The sequence below is a fragment of the Apostichopus japonicus genome, chromosome 4 (genome assembly GCF_037975245.1).
Source record: "Apostichopus japonicus isolate 1M-3 chromosome 4, ASM3797524v1, whole genome shotgun sequence".
Lineage (NCBI taxonomy): Eukaryota > Metazoa > Echinodermata > Holothuroidea > Aspidochirotida > Stichopodidae > Apostichopus > Apostichopus japonicus.
Window position 1 is genome coordinate 6,125,984 of NC_092564.1, and position 18,083 is coordinate 6,144,066.

The 18,083-nt window shown below is 35.2% G+C and overlaps 1 pseudogene; it reads right to left on the reverse strand.

Moving 5' to 3' along the window:
* Positions 1-8,201: 8,201 nt before the first annotated feature.
* LOC139966284 (uncharacterized) overlaps positions 8,202-18,083 on the reverse strand; it is a 34,461-nt pseudogene continuing 24,579 nt past the window's right edge.

Genomic DNA, 18,083 nt, shown 5'->3' on the forward strand with positions numbered 1-18,083 from the left:
TTTTGTTTAATTGAAATGACTATATTAAATGTGAAAAAAATAATTGGTACGTTTGCCGGGATGATATTTTATATTTCGAAGATATGATCAAGTGATGCCGTTGACTTTTAACAATTCTTTAATTTCTAGCATGTAATTAAGGTTTTGTCTTTGTGTAACATCTGCAATTATTGCACAATCACTTATTTCAAAAGGCCGAAAATGGCAGGCTCTAATACGTCAAATAATGCACTCCGGGGCATATTTAGATAATAAATATATAATTAGGTCTAAATGCAAGGTTGTGGTAATAAATACTTATGGAGTTTGAAAACCCCTCCGACTGATGATGAAGATGGAGCATGCCCCCCACCCCCTCCCCATTTTACGAACGCCGTTGCTATTTTTGAAGAATAGTATAGGAGAGTGTCCTCATCTGACTAATTGCAACCTTGTTTGTAGTTAAATTCAAGTGTCTGGTTAAATTTAAAGAAACTAACCAAAAGATGGTTTACTTTTTAGAAAATAAATAATCAGAAACCCATACACAACATCAAATCAAGAAGAAAAAAAAAAAGAAAAAAAAATCAGCAAACAAAGAAGATATAAAACAGACGAATAAGCATACATACTCTTCTGCTTTTTACATCTCGTCTCTCCCTTCTCTAGTCTATATAGAAGATATATGCATTCTATGTACTTTTCTGATATTTTTACTTGCTTTTATTTTCCTGGGTAAAACCTGCGGTACTTTGCACTATTTCCAATACACGTATCTTTTGTTAATAGTTGTTACTTACACAAAGTGTTATATCCTATAAGGAATAACTTTAAAACTGGTTTAACCTTTAGATATATTTATATATAAATATCGTAGCACAGAATCATCTTTTCTAAAATATCTTAAAATAATGAACCATAAAAATAGCTGAAGGGGAATGACTAACCGTATCTTAAAATTCTTAGTAAACTTTTTACATCCATTAATTTGACACCTCAGAAGCAAAAAAAAAAAATATATAGAAGAAAATAGTGCCAACATCCCTTTGCTTGTACCCCCTTCAATTATTTTAAACTTAGTCAAGCGAATATTACTTGTGCTAAAACTGATAATGGTGGCGATAAAAAGTGAGGAGTTATCAAGACTCTGCGGAGGCTCATAATGGGGGTTTTGATTGCAAACTTAAAGAGAAAAAAAAGACCCCAAAAACGAATCCAGGTGCTTGAAAAAAGCAACCTCTTCATAACCTACAGACTTTTTAATGTTTTGTTATATTTTGTATTGTCAAGACATAAACAACAATCCACAACCTATCTTAATTGTACTCATACAATATGCATACTGTTTACATGAACGAAATAGTTCACTCTCATGGTGACAGGACAACTTTTCTCTTTTATTCTCAATGTTTTCATGTTAAGTTGACCAAAACCGAAAAGCTACTTTATAAAATACGCTCTCTGAAAGATGAAAGATTGAAATGGGTAATTAAGTACCAACTAAGAAACAAAGAAAAAAGGTGGAGGGCTGTTGGAGAGAATAGCTTTTTTATTTTTTATTGTTGAAGCTTGTTTAGAAACATTTCGAGATAAGAAAACGAATCGTAAATTATATGTAATGGAATGGATTAATTAGGTGACAATGAACAACGTCACTAAGAGACAAAGAAGTTAAAAAGAAATAAATTTAACAGAGCGCAGATCATTTGTTCCTTTCTTTTTCTCTCTCTCTTTTTTTCCCCCCAACTTGATTTGGTTGGCAATTTTCTGACCAAACATGATATAAAGCAACAGGACAGTTTGTTTATACGTTGACCAGAGCAATAAGCTTTTGTTTTCTTTCAAAAGTGAAATGAAGATGTTCAAAAACGGTAGCTATTCTTTCTGTTTTGTATAGACAACTAATAGAAACTATAAACATTTGCTATATCTTCAAATAAACTCTCCATACATCAATAAAATTAGTTTCCATCAGACCGATTGATATACGGAGTAATTGAAATTTTAATACATAAAAGAGGTTATAATGCAAGGAAGAAATAACACCACGAGGTTTTTCTTGATGTTGCATCGGGAGGTTGAAATGTGTCTGACTAAGGTAAAAGGGTGGGGCTTGTGATATGTTTTTATTCTATATGCTTGTGTTTTCATGCGAAACCATGCAACATTGGGTACGGTTTCCGTTACGTGTTGTCTGCATGTGTGCGATACATTTATGTAATGAAATACTAGCTGCCCTTTAATTTTAGAGATCGGTATATGTGGTTGGAACAACTTAACATGCTCCATATTCTACTGCTCCAATTCCCATTAGTTATTAACCGAGATTGTATAAACTATTTAGTCCAACTTGTGTGTCTTACAGATAGTTAGATACTCTCTGTGGTTGCATTCATGTCATTGTCCCACCCCATTAGTCATTGAGAGAGTTACATATACTAGTACATATAATAATAATAATAAGCAATTATTTTTACGACGCTTAAGCGACCACAAATTTGGGAGAAACCCGCAAGGGCTTATGGAATACAACTTACACGTCGGGTGGTTTCCAATTCAACATGTTAACTCAAATTTGGAATTTGTTTCAATTTAGAAAGTCATTTCAGATGGGAAAACCGTAGATTGATCTTGGATAGAAAACCAACCTTACTATGCCCCGGCCGGGTATCGAACCCGGAACCTCCCGATTGCTAAGCCTCATTGCTTCAAATGCCACCGCCTTTATCCACTCGTCCACAGCACCGCAGCACATATTCTAATGTTGAAACTGTGTACCTTGTCGCTAAAGTGGACACTTATTATGTTCTAGCAATGACGTAGAGATCTTTCACTGCTTCCACCCACCCTATCATACGTAAATGTTCTAATGAAAAAAGTTACTTTTAGTACAAGTTAAATGACAGATGTACATGTGGTTGCAGCTATTTCACCCCCCCCCCCCTCCTTAGTTACTAATAGAGTTTTATACTCTAAAGTGGCAACTTATGTGTTCTAACAATAACTTAGAGAGATCTCAGTGTACAGGTTACATTTCACTGATCCAATCAATTATAGAATTTATATAAATGTATAGTCCAATGTAGAAACATATGTGTCCTTCAAATAACTGATAGATGTACAGACATGTAGTTACAGCTATTTCACTGCTCCATTCGATACACAAGTATATGAGAGTTTTTAACTGTTAAGACCAAAGTGGAAATGTTAGTGTCCTACAAATCAAAGTGAGTTGTTCTTTCATAGTTTCAAGTACGAAAAGCGGAATAGCGCAGCTTTGAATTCGGCCCGGAGTCATACAACTTACTGGGCATATTAGAAACTGTTACACAGGTCACTGTTCCGATGAGGCTATAGGTGACTTCGGTGGGTATTCTTTCAAAGGTACAGAACAAATTGCAAGCGCTTGTATATTCGTGTATATGGTATGGTTATAGTACCCTTTAAGGTCTACGGACACCTATGAACAACATTATCCTAGTCAATCTAATAGGTATTAGAAATCATGAAACCAGGTGCAACTCCCATCAAAATCCATCAAAGATTGACTATTTTACAAGTCTTTTCGTAATTATAGTTTTATTTATGAATAAACATTAGCTAATTATGCACATGGATGGTACAAAGGAAGTGACTGCCTAATTTTCTGTTATGGTATCACTTTGTTGTCACAAACGTCGTTTCAATGACACTGAACCCAGGTTTGTGGTCTAAGGAGATTTTTGAAATATTTTATTGTCTTCTTTGAAAAGAGGAACATCACATTATTCAAGTGATATATGTGGGCCTGTAATTAGGGGTTAACTTATTAAGGCCTAAAATAAAAGATTTTGATGAACGGAACAGTCCACGTCATCGTTTGCGCATATTTAATGAGTTTCCACAGATTTATCAAAACTTCAAATGTGTATATCTTGTAAAAAAAAAGAGCTTTTCAAAACCTATCAACAGATTTTGAATGAGATTATCACACACAACAAATTTACTGAATATGGGGCAAATTGGCTATAGTGTCCGTATAGTATTTTAAATAAGTACCTTGAATTTTCCATGGAGTGAAATGAATGGATCTGGGTTGGCAGGTGAACTCATGGGTGGAGGGTCAAGTGTTAAGCAAAGGGGGTGAGAGTGGGAAGGGGCAAATCTTTGACATTAATAAACCCATCAAATTTAGTGAGTGTATACGCTCATTTGTATGGCAGCATACTGCGTATACATGCCCCATTGACTTACACACTAAATCGTCAAAGTAAGGCGGTCTCTACATCCTTGTAGAAGTTCTCACTAGCTACACACAAGTATAATTATTACAACTACGACAGCAAAGTATTACTTTGATGATAACTAATCATATTTTATTTAACAAGTTTTAGATGATCTGTCCTTGACGATTTTTGTAGATTTTGCTTTTCACGATTTGACCCAAAAAGGATTGGCTAGTCATTGACCCGACTGAGTAAATAGAAGCAAGTGTAACGTACCGAACAACAAGCTATCGGCTCCCGTGTGTCAACTTGATCTTTGTGATTTGTCAGCGAGCGAGGTTTTTAGACAGTTTGTTCAAGAAATTTGGTCAATAAACGAGTCATTGAAAGCGGTATGAATCTACGTTGATACATGTCGCAAACTATTCAATTCTATTTCTTTTTCTCTCCTTTTCTTTCTTTTATTCTTTTCTTCTTAGAGAATCCGAGTGTAGTGACGGGTAGGCGACCAGTTGGCGAAGTAAAATGAATCCTTTACACAGAGATCAAACAAATGGTGGCTCTCGATAGACGATTTGAGGTTAAACTTGTCAAATCTGGCCTTGGACAAAGTTTAAACCTGCACTCTCTATAGTTTGATGATTGGTATTATTGTAATTAAACTGGGTTTGTATAACGAGCGTGCGTATAGTTTGCAACGTTCTGTCTGTGTGTCTGACAATATTCCCCAACTGGCTGGACAATACTGGCTCATCATCGAATTAATCAAACAACTTTTGATGGTTGATTAAAATTAAGTGTCTTAAACAACTGGAAGAGTGCTGAAGAAGATGGTTGGGTGTTGAAGATGTTGGATAGTTTGTGACGTCATTCTTTACGTCATCACTTTCATTCAGTGTTTATGACGCCGCTCGATTACTGGGCAATATCATATATAGATTCCAGATTACATAGTTCACGCAGGAAGTTGGGTATAACACACATTTGAAGACACGAAAAATCGTGTCAAACAGTGAGCTTTTATTACGCTATTGTGCTCAATAAAACGATGCTAGAACCTTAAAAGTAACCCTAACTCCAACTCGAGTGCATGCCATCAACAGGATAACTGTACCATCATAACCATAACCATACCGTACCATACCGTACCGTATACCTTGACAAACAGTACCATACCATTCCATACAATATCGTACTGTACCTTACCGCACCACACAATACCGTAGCGTACCATACCATTCCATAATAACCATAACATTACGGTACCATACCATACCATATAATACCGTATATACCGTGACATACAGTACCATACCGTACCCTGACATATCGTACTGTACTGTACTGAACTGTACTGTACTGTACTGTACTGCACCTTACCATGCCCTACCATACCATACCACGCGATACCGTACAATACCGTAGCGTACCATACCATACCACAACTATACGGTACCATACCATATAATACCGTACATACCGTGACATACAGTACTATACCGTACCATGACATATCGTACTGTACTGTACTGCACCTTGCCATACCATACCACACCATACCGTACATTACCGTAGCGTACCATACCATTCCACTACTATACGGTACCATACCATATAATACCGTACATACCGTGACATACAATACCAGACCGTACCATGACATATCGTACTGTACTGTACACACCCTTTACTCACATAGTTTTAAATCGTTCGGAGACAGGTTCATTGATAAACAAACCATTTTGTAAGACCATTGAACGAAACTAATTGTTTCATCGATGAACCCATTCACATTGATGTCCGACTGTAATGTTAATGTTATGTTAATGGTAATGGCACAACAAACTCATATTTACTGCAAGTTTGTAGAGCAGTTTACTTCCCAGCAAATGCGTTATCAACGGATTTTTCAGATCAGCCGAGGCTAAACCCTAATGTTACCGTAGGTGGAGGAATATGACACGCTATATCAATGAACAATACTATTATCGCTTGTACATGATTAAATGCGCAGATAATCCAGTAATCTAGTTTGGAGAGGCCAAACATCATGGAAATAAACACACTCACAGTATCTTAATTAGTATTTGCAACGCTCGGCTACCTCATCAGGACAGATTGCCTTAATAGACCAGGATGTAAAGAAATATAAATCGAAGAGTAGTGGTCATGTTTTTTGATGGGTTTGGTGACGGGTGGGTCGACTGCGGTTGTGGATAGGTGGGTTGAATGCGGTTGGGGGATGATGGGTGGGTTGAATGCGGTTAGGGATGGGTGGGTTGAATGCGGTTAGAGATGGGTTGGTTGAATGCGATTGGGGATGGGTGGATTGAATGTGGTTGGAGATGGGTGGGTTGAATACGGTTAGGGATGGGTTGGTTGAATGCCGTTGGGGATGGGTGGGTTGAATAAGGTTGGGAAAGGTAGGTTGGATGGGGTTGGCTGTGGGTGGGTTGAATGCGGTTGGGGAATGATGGGTGGGTTGAATGCGGTTGGGGATGGGTAGGTTGGATGGGGTTGAGGATGGGCGGGGTGTGATGGGATTGGGTGGTTTTGTGATGACATTCTGTGTATTGCGGCTACCAAGTATATGTAGCTAGGAAGGTTTTCGAATCCAATGAAAAAGTTCAAAAACAAAATGTAGGCCATGTGCCTTACAAGGTAAACATACAAAAGACAAGAAAGTCCCAGCTTCGTGCATCACCGCAAGACAGTCATTTCGGACCGGTCAACCGGTTATATTGTAGTCAAAAATAGCCTATGTGAAACTTAATTTAGCTGAATTTTGTATTTATTTATTTACGTTTCTTCCTTAAGTAAAATAAAAAATGTTGGTATGCATGTACCTTGTTATTACATTAAGCTATTTTCTCCATTTTTAGGGGTATTCCAAGTATAACTGGCCCTTAGAAACCCATGAGCACGCAAATATTTGCATGTTGACTTCAACAAAATATAAGTACATAATAGTTTAGCCTTATTTGATTTTAAAATATTCCATTTTTCCCCTTCAAAACCATCACAACAGTCGTGCCGATACTTGTAGAGATTACGGACTCGTATTCCGTAATAACTTCTTGTCCTCGTACTTGGGTCATTTTGGAAGTCTAGATTAGATAGTAAGGAAATATTAATGACTCGTACACGTTTTGATAGCCTTGTGTACTTATTTGTACTCCAAACAAGGGTAACAATGGTACTTGTACTGGTAATGGTACTCATGCTGTTGTACTTGTACGACAAATCTGGTCATAATCGTAAAAAACCTCAAGAAACTACAAAAGAAATAACGAAGTCAATTGATATTTTCCACTGTTAGAATCATCCGAAATATACATTTTATTTCAGTGTGTCAAATAAACGAAATACATCATGAAAGTTCAGATGGTTTTTTAATTTTCATAAATTAAAAAGGGGAAAAAATAAAGAGAAGGTTGGGGACAAGGTTTAAAGGTCAATAAATTCATTTTTTTTTTAAACAGCCATGCGTCAAATACTTATAATAAACAACGAGAAAATAATAGAATAGTAACACATAGTAACTTCCTTTCTGAAACTCTTAAAAATAGAAAGAAATGAAGCTAAACATGATTGTTCAACCGACTTTCAAATAAAAATCTGCCTGTCTTTAGTTTAGTAAATTAAGTATATGGAATGTTTTAGTTGTATTCAAATAATGCAAAGGATTGTCGTCAAGATTGATTATGTGTGGATAACGGCGGGATAGAATCTATTTGCACCTCAAACAAACAAACGAAAAAATGAAATTTCTGTTTTCCTAATATGGTTCGTGTTTTAAGCACTTGTTATTGTACACATGCGGTCACAAGATCAAACCGAAACAAAACCAATTTGTTGACTCTAATGACTTAAGTAAGTCTGGAAATTGTAGATGAGACCGCAAAGCAATCTGTAGCAAATACTTGAGCAGGGTGATGCAACAAAAAGGGTGGGGATAGCGACTATATAACTGAAACAAAATGGTATTTGTGTTATTTTTAGGCGTCTCTTGTAGAGGTCAAAGAAAAACAAATTATATAAAATTAGTTCTTGACAGAAGTTTCATATGTCATTCTTTTCCATTCTTCCATAATTATACTTTGATAATTGTTATTTAAGTTGATGAGTTTTAAGGATTTTCTTAAACTACGATGTGTTATACATTAGCAGACTATAATAGATATCAGTAAAACATAGACAAGTTCAGTTTCAAAAACGGGAAACGTGCCGGACATGCAAATATAATTTAGAATCAATTTTCTGATTGGTAAATAGAATCGTGTAAATCTTTAGACATAAAATGATTATAGAAAGAACAGATGGAAATTGTCATTTTGATACAGGGGATGTCCTTTTAAACATTCGAGGAATCCCCAACAGCTCTATACCATGTACATGTCTGCGTACTGGGATACAGCCTCCGCCTCCATTTTGTTTCTCTATTATGTACGTTTGGTTATCACAACATCATGCAATATGGCGGCGTACGATTGAGAAGATGATCCTAGTTACGACCGTCCACGCTTAATATACTGCTTATATGGTTTTCAGTTTGTACCTGATAACTCCTTGAATAATGAACTTGTTTGTCACCTTGGAACGTAAAGTAAGATCTTGTTCTGTTACTTCACAAAAAGTGTGACACGATCTTTATTACTTAAGTTCAAACATTTTATACCGTTCTGAACGACTATAATGTACTCAGTAAACTTGCCTATGTATTCACTCTCAATTGTCAAAAAGTGAAAAGTCAGCCTATGAGAGTATCCATGATGATGATGACGCTTGAAAGGAGTGAAATTCACTCCTATCAAAGAATGAAGTCATGTTTATTTTGCTCTAAAACTAGTTACGTAATTTCCCTTTGGACGGGGCATCCTTCCCAAATTCCAAAGAGTGAGAATTCACCTATTGTTAGTGTCCACGATAATGACGTTTCAAAGGAGTGAATTTTACTCTTTACCAAAGATTGACTTCATGCATATTAAGCTCTAAAAATAGTTGAGTACTTTCACTATACAAGACTTAAATTTGCAAGAATTCACTATTAGGAGAATACTGAAACACACTACTCGAAAGAGTGATTATTGTGGACACTCTCATAAAGCGAATTCTCACTTTCTGGAATTAGGAAAGTATGTCCTGTCTTATATTGAATATCTCATGAGCCATTTCGTATATCTCACCAATTATAACACGAATTATACTGTCACACCTCTTTATTCCAAACAGTCAGATTTCAGAATTATGGCTCTCTCGATGAATGAATTTTACTCTTTTCAATGTGTGACGTCACGTCGTTTTAGCTCTATAGAATCAATGGATCTAATCTATCTATTTTTTGCAAGATTCACTCTAAGTTGAAGACTGAAAATCTTGTCTGGAAAGAGTGATCAATGTGGACACTCTCAAAGAATAACCGTCCCCCTTTTTCGGGAGTTAATTGTGTATGTGGCTGCATGCATGGGGGCATGTAATTTTCGGATAGATACAAGTATTTTTCAAAAGAAAAGTTATTTTACTACAGTGATAACTCGAGTTTTGCTATACACTTTCAAAATATATACCGTGGAACATGTTACATATATTTCCGATCTAATGAAGTGTTTACATTATTTATGAAAACATTGTTTCTTTTATTGGACAATGTCATCATCAATTTTATTCAAACATGAATATATTGTCCAAAATTGATAATACAGTTATGTGATTAACTTAACCAAGTACTTATCGTAACAAAGTAACAGATCTATTTCATTGAAATTACATAAATGTTATTTGATTGAATAATAACGTCATTATTTCATCGATTTCGTCTGTGTTGCATTAAAAAGAGTTTTCCAGATAAATTAGGTAAACTTGCAGAATATATATTTTTAATAGGTTAAGCAAATGCCGTTTGATTGTCCGAATAATTTGCTATTTTATATTTCGACAAACTTGAGTTGTCTACTCATGATCCATATTATGTTATGTCCAATATATACCTTTCACCAGCGGCTCCTTGATAAGGTTTCCTGTCCATTGATATAGCCCACATATTGTGTGGTAACCAAAGGTTAAAAATAAAATCGCAGTTGGTTATGCCTTTCAAGTTCAGTCATCATTTTGTGTTAAATTTCTTTCTTTCATAACTGTTTCGATCCGGGGGACGGGGGGGGGGGGGGGGTTGGAACCGACCCCATCTACAAGGTGGATGGATGGGGTAATCCCCCAAGTAAAACTAAAATTATAGACGTCAAATGGTGCAATTATGAGGCAAAGTTAGACTTTAAAATTAGGTCTAGTATTATATCTTACCGCAAGGTTGTATACTTATAATTCCATTTTGAATTTTTATGTGATCCGCGTCTGTTACATTAACCTCGCAGTATATTTTATGACACGATAAAGCAATTAAAAAATCACTATTTTTTCAGCAGTTTCAAATCATGAGAAAGAATTCAAGCTTTCAGCGCGGCCCATATTTAGTTTTATTTCAACATCCGTTTGGTTTTCATTCCTATTGAATCTGTGCGTTTTAGAACTTTTCATGATATGGACACTTAAGTTTTCCTACTAGTTGACGCCGTTTATACAGCTGTTTCAGATTAGTATCTTTCGTGATTTGTATCTTTGTACCTTTGTACTTAAAAACTTAACATCAGAAAGACATTCCGGCAAAGTGGAAACAATGCAAGTTTGATCACTTCTCACTGAAATGACACAATGGAGTTTGTATTTACCATCAATACTACAAAAGGCTCTCTCGTTGTACACCAAGTTGCCACTTTACATTCTTTGCTTGCCTAACAATAAAAACGGTTGTCATATTAGCCAGTTTTTCAATGGATTTGAAGTATTCATTGAAACAAAAACTTTAGATTCAACTTGATCAACATGTGTTATCTATAGTGATGTATGGCTTAACAATGATATACTTTTTTTTAAAGTCAACTGTTACTATCTCATGTTGGCAAATAATGCTTTCCATTAACGGTTTGCTTTTTAAACGGAGAATCAATCTCAAACCGACTAAACAAAAAGAGAAGGAAATTAACGGAAGGTATGGTGATGGATAGACGTAAACCACTATAGGTATATGTGACGTTGATCGATAACTACTGATACAATGTACATATATTGTTTTCAGACAAAATAATTAAGTAACAAGCCAAGGGAACAAAAAAGTACAAAGAAAAACGCTTGTGGCTTACAATGAGTTATTCCTATCTATATGTTTGTTCAGTTAACATATTTTGACAGTTTAATCTTGATATAGGATTTTCAGGACCTTTGTTGTAGAGTTTTATACGCAAACTGACATACAAGCCACGTCACGTGACTTGGGCTATATTCCATACCTGAACACAGCAAGTTAGGTGGTATGGGGAGGAAGAAAGGAACACGGTTTTACCTTGTTCATTATTAAGGTAAGAGAGATGTTTAATGGACATTTATAAAGTGGACGTCCAGGGTTTGTCAAGCAAATGCTTTCATGATTTATGCTGTGCTGGGTTGTTTACTGTGTACCGTATCACTCTAACTAATGCAAAGTAAATTTCCGCACATTCTTGGATGTCCATCAATTCAACAAGCATTTCAGTGTAGTTTTACATCCATTCGGGATGTTCTTCATTAACGAGTTATGCACCGTTTTAATCCAGAACAGATTACTTTATGTCCCACACATTTAATTGAGTATCTGTTGTATTGTGTCATTTGCAAACCTTTAAAGCTTACATCATCGTTTTATGGATCCTGAAGAGGTTCTGGTGAATCAGAGGAACAGATTATCTTTTTTAGGTATACCTAATATTTTCTTATTTTCAAGTATTAGTATAGAACAGGGGTTGTTAAATACTTTTTTATGCTACGGCCAGTTAAGAAAAACAAACAAAAAACTTTTTGTTGTAGAAACGTCCCTTCCACCACAAAATCACAATCTTACCGTGGCTATACCTGTATACAGGGTATAGGCCAGTAGGGTGCTGACGCATATCGCGTTAAAGTGTATAGCCCGATTATTGCAATATTGCGGGCCGTATGAAAATCTTCCGCGGATCACATTTGGCCCCCGCGCCGCCCGTTGAGTTACTACCATAAAGTGTGGGAATTTAGAGCAGAATACAGCTTTAGTCACGATAACAGTATTTATGAAAAGCACTTATAATGAATCAATTGGATAATCCCGATTTGATTATATCGTAAGATATAGTCTAGTTAAGAAGGCATGAAAAGAACGTGTCACAAAACTTCACAACTTCATGCGAACGACGTTTAATCTTGGTATGCGAAAAACTACTTTTTGTGTTCACATTCCTTCAGAAATATGTCATATTTTGAAGGAACATGCATGCAAATTCATAATAATAAAAATTCCATATCACTAGATTAAAGTATTCCTTCGTACGGTAAACTTTTGTTTCTCGTCGTCAGAATTTTTTTAAGTCAACATGGCTCCCTGACACATTTTGTATTGACTTGTTGTACGTGCGGCGAATTTATTCTATATCTCGAGTAATCTCATTCGTCGATCCGTCTATCTAATGCCTCTCAGCAGCCAATAGCTATCGCTGAAAGTATTCTGAACCGCTGTTTGTAAAATAACATGGCTTTTTCTTCTTTCTATGTTGTTCCATTGGTTAATAACATTGTCTCCTGGTTATGACGGTCAGAGCAATATGCAACGTGTGATTTCAAATCTTGGTCGGGTGACCTAGATAAACCCAGGGCGCTCATACTGGTTCCGTATTGTTGACCTGGCCCAGGGTGTGGAATGTATGACCCCATCCCCACCGCGAGGGGTAAACCATGGGGAAAGGATGGATGATGTGAAGCACTGTGGAATGACGGCACACATTCTTTTAATTTCTTCTTCTCCTTCATTCTCCGGTTTTGAAACCATATTTTCACCTGGGTCTCATTAAGTTCCAACATGGCGGCTATTTCTACCCTCCGTGCTCGTGTAAGATATTTGTTGAAGTGAAACTCTTTCTCTAGTTCTGTCAGCTGTTTATTTGTAAAATTTGTGCGGCCAGTCCCATTGGTTCCATTCACCTGGTTACTGCCTCCGTTCTCACCACATTTCGAAACTGCAATGATAAGAAAGCGAGGAAAGTCAAACATGTGTCAATCAAGCAGTGAGGATGGAAGAAGGGGGAAGGGTATGGATAAGGGTGGGAAGGGGATGAGGGAGGGGAGGATGGTGGAAGTGGGTTCATAATGTTCCCTTGTGGTGATTCGTTGCTCGCTTTATCTACAATTGTTGTCAAGCAATGAATATTGAGAATTATATATATTTGTATATATAAATATATATATATATATATATATATATATATATATATATATATATATATATATATATATATATATATAAATATATATATATATATATATATATATATATATATATATGTATATATATATGTATATATATATATATATAAATATATATATATATATATATATATATATATATATATATATATATATATATATATATATATATATATATATATATATATATATATATATTAATATATAAATATATACATCTACATATATGCAGCCTTTGCCGGACGTAACGCTAAGTCAACAACCCATGTCATCAATCTTGGTATCATGCATGGACGGTTGAAACCATATTTGCAAGAACGTCTAAAATGATTGATACATTTCCCAATCCGACGTGAGGAAGGCTAACACAAAGCTGGCAACTTCAATTGTGTCCAACATTGGTTTGAACGCTAGTATACACACAGCTTGCTAGCTTCAGCTTTCTATATATAGTGGGGGGGGGGTGGGTGGTGTAAACGTATGTATTTTTTTTTAATCCCATCTGTCTATATACCCACTTTATGACATCTGCTCCACTGGAACCTTTCTGTATTGTTTTTGAAACCTCTTGTGGCTGCTTATAAAAGTTTTTGAACAAATTGAGACAAAAGTGTTTCAGAGAGACGCGACCACCACGTGATCAGTACAACGACAAACAATGACTGGTAATGAATTAAAGAATGAAGCCAACAGAGGAGAGAAAGAGAGAGAAAAAAGAAAAAGAAAAATCGTATTCACCATTTATCATTACTCTTGCCGTGGCAGAAAGTAATCTCTTTTCGAACTTTTATACTTACATAGAGTAAAATAGCAATTTTGAGGACGAAAAATAAATTGTTGGATTTTAGTTATTTTTATTGGTTTAGGTTTCAAAGAAGGGTTATCGGGGAAAAGTTATTGTTTAACTCCCCAAAATGTACCAACACATGTTTATCTTATTCCAGGTCGAGTCCATTTATCCTATGGTTAATATTCGAAAACAATAACCCCCCCCCCAATATCTACGATTTACACTTAGCTTAATTGTAGGTGCGTCTTTTCTTTTCCATGTCATATTAAATTGCTTTTTTTCAACTGCGATAATAACTAGCAAAACATTTCAAAAGAAAGGAAAGAGTAGAGGGGGGGGGGAGGGGGATATGGTTCCACTCTCAAGAAGAAACTACAGTATAAATTACGTTGTTGACAGATCAAAACTATATATCCTCTCCGGGCGATACACAATGAAAACATAAAGAAAAATTGATTAAAACCTTGTGTTTTTGCTTAATTGTGTTGTGAACACTCGACAGCACAAAGCTAACTTAGAGAAAACTATAATAAATATAATAATAGTAATAATAATCAGTAGTTATTTTTACGACGATTAAGCGACCACAGCATGTGGGAGAAACCCGCAAGGGCTTATGGATTACAACTTACACGTCGGGTTGGCTTCCAATTCAACTTTTTAACTGAAATTTGGAATCTTTTCAATTTAGAATCAAAGAGAGACAAACATACAAACTGCTTATCGACTGCAAAATAAAATCCTGGTAGGATTTTCTTAAGAGGCTAACAAAATGGTACGTTTAAAAAAGACAGAAAGAAGGCAGCTGAATTGAGCGGACTGCTAACTTGGAGAAGCGACAGAGTTAAAATAATGATACCAAAGTGAGAGGCAAGAACTCGGTTTTTCTTAAATGTAGGTCTTCTGTAAGGAAAGGACCGTATTAAAAGTTGCTTGCATCCTTCATGAACACCTTGCGCTTTGGTAACCGGAGAATTTTTTTCCCTCGATGTTTACAGTTATACCGTTAGGGTAGTGTACATAAAATATAAAATGAAATGAAATAATTTAGGGTCTTTCTGGCTTGCTTCATATTTACATGGAAATGGAAATAGCTGGAGAAAACTATAGTCAACGCTTAAAGTTTTAATTTGTGTAGTGCAAAAAACGGAATTCAGAATAAAGTTGCGCAGTACTTTGGTATAGGCTACCAGTTATTGGTCTCCCGTTCCCCCGCTTTACATAAAGTAACCATCGACTCTTTAAGGCTTCAAAGCAAGAAAAAGATCTCTCAAAGATCATGCTGGGATATTTGTGAATGTTTTCATCAGTCGCGAAAATACACTCATGTAACCTACTCCATTTGCAATTGGAACAAACATTTGCTGTTTATGTTTGGTTGTAAAACTGTTAGAAAGTGTTTGGTGATTGTAATAAAATATTCACACGTGATACATTAATGTAAATTACCACACGGTATCTCAAATTATTGCTTTTGTTTTGGTTGAAGAAGCAACTGCTAATACAAATTAACATAGTCATTGGAAATGATGCAGGTATCATACTACATGAATTACATAGGTGATAGTGTCAGTATACAGTCAATAAATTAAGTTTAACTTTTCTTGTGCATTTTGGTGCGCTCCCTTAACCATTGCATCAAGCTAAATTTGACCTATTATTAAGTATATCATATCATATAAAACATTCAAGACACTACTCTCCTTGTGAATGGAAATACTATGAGAGTGGTGAAAAAAGTGCTGTGCTCAAAAATAAATAAATAACTCAAAAAAGAAAAGAAAAAAAAAAGGAGTTCTGAATTTTTGGTCATAGTTTTTACATCTATTTGGCAGATTGTACGACATAAGTTATCATCCCTACTGTACGACCGATTAAATTGTTTCCCAAAAAAGCAAGTTTATCCATCCTTCTTATCATTAAAATATATATTGTGCAGAGGAAAGTAATAAAGCATTAATTGACAACAATTAGAGAAACAAAAACCAACAACAAATTAGCAAACAAACAAACAGACCCCTACGCACAACATACACAAAAACAAAACATACATAAATACAGAAACTACACATGTTTTAACTAACACAAACAATGATATACATTGCTCTTTTGCCTACAACACAAAATAAAACGAATGATTTAAGTCTAATGCAAAATTTCCCCATGTATCGGGTTTTTAGGGGTTAGTCCCGTCCAACAACAGTACACTGACCTTATTATTATTATTATTTATTTTTTTTCTCCAACGGCCAATAACAAGAAAGTTTGTGTAATTTAGAACCCGAACACGTTTCTTGGTTTTCTTATTTCATTTTTTTTCCTTTCTTCAAGATAAATGAAAGGTATGAGACTAAATAACTTAGAACTAGATCATTCTTTCTTGTCGCAAACTTCATTTTGGTAATAAATATTTTCTCGGTAACCCGTTACACTTGAATATTTGAGAAGATATATTTTCTCTCTTTTCTTGTTCTGGTCGTATTGTAATAACCGCCTGTAGCAGTTTGTAGGGTGAATGCCACCAAAGATACTGATAGGTATGCCGCTACCATTGTTCAATTTCGAGCAAAGATATAGCGGTTATTGTGATTTTTGATATTTTAATCGGGTGGGTGACTTACAGATTTGCTTGAGGGGTGATCAGATGCCAATTTCGTATAAACTGGTGGGCAAACGTTCTGTCAAAGTTGGTTACAGGATTCTTAACATGTTTGATTGTCTGCAATCATAAAGTAGCTATAGCTCAGAAGGCAATATATAATGGAAGGTTTTATTATACATAGTAGTACTAGTAGTAGGTCTATAAAGTAGGTTATCCACGTTCAAAAGTAACAGTCAATTTCTTCATATCCTTTTTTTCTCGCTAAAAAAAGGTGGATATATATATATATATATCTATATATATATCTATATCTATCTATCTATATAAAGATATATATATATATATATATATATATATATATATATATCCACCAGTCATGTCGTGGAATAAAATAAGACGGACTTAACATTTATTCTTTCTGTTAATATAGTTGAATGTGAAAAGTTTAAAGATTATTTCTGATGCGGAAATATAGGCCGGGTAAACAAAACAGGGTGAGTTAATTCAATTCAGTTGTGCTTGAAAACAAACGCTTTGTCTGGGATCTTGTTTTATTGATATGTTATAATCGCAGATTTACAACAGCCAAATATTTTTCTTGTTTCTTAAATCATCAATTTTTAAACACCCAAAAAGAAATAAGATAAAAGAAAGTACACATGATTATTTTTTTTTATGTTGACGTCTACGAGTTATAGAGGACGTGTTTGTAGGTATGGTATAAACGAGATGCTCTCTGCACGATTTTTCATGTTGACGTCTACAAGTAATAGAGGACGTGTTTGTATTTTTTTTACGAGATGCTCACTGTACGAGAACATTTCTCGAACGGTTCAGTTAGTCTAGTATTTTGTTTTTTTGGGCGAATAAGGATTAAATAGTTTCTTTCGATATCCTGTGTACTGCACAATCAGTCATAGAGACGACATGCTGTCGGTAAGGTATGACATAACCTTTGGGATCATTTATATATATTGTTTGAAATTGAACACTGAGTAATAATAAAATGTGTAAGGAAATATTTGCAGTGGGGGGAGACACACACACACGTTCGAATTATTACTATGATATTATGGCAAGAATTATATGTAATTCAGTATTCATCTTACATATTCGGTAGCCAATAAAATATTCAGATAAATGGAGATCTGTAGACGGTCTTATCCCTGATACGGTTTCAGCCACA